We start from the raw sequence: 337 nt of genomic DNA on the forward strand, positions 1-337 counted from the left end.
CTAAATTCATTTTACTTTTCCTCTGGAACAGTGATTGTTGAGATTGGCTACTTGCAGTGCAAAGAGACTGAACTATGCTGTGCTTTTTGGATAAAACTTTTTCTGCCACATGTATTCCATGTAATATACTTGTACCATGCTTAAATAGTATTCCTTCTCACTGCCTATTAGGAAAGGGATTATAGTATTAATATAGTCTTGAAAATTTAGAATGAAATGTTTATTTTCAGGGAAAATTTTCAAATAACATGACACTATTTGTTAACCCTTACAAGGTTGATGGTGTCTAAGGTGCCCAAATTTCATTAAAATTTCTAATTCTTTAATTTCTACATTT

This window comes from Oryctolagus cuniculus, chromosome 19 (genome assembly GCF_051225735.1).
Source record: "Oryctolagus cuniculus isolate XC-2025 breed Fujian yellow rabbit chromosome 19, ASM5122573v1, whole genome shotgun sequence".
NCBI classification, from domain to species: Eukaryota; Metazoa; Chordata; class Mammalia; order Lagomorpha; family Leporidae; genus Oryctolagus; species Oryctolagus cuniculus.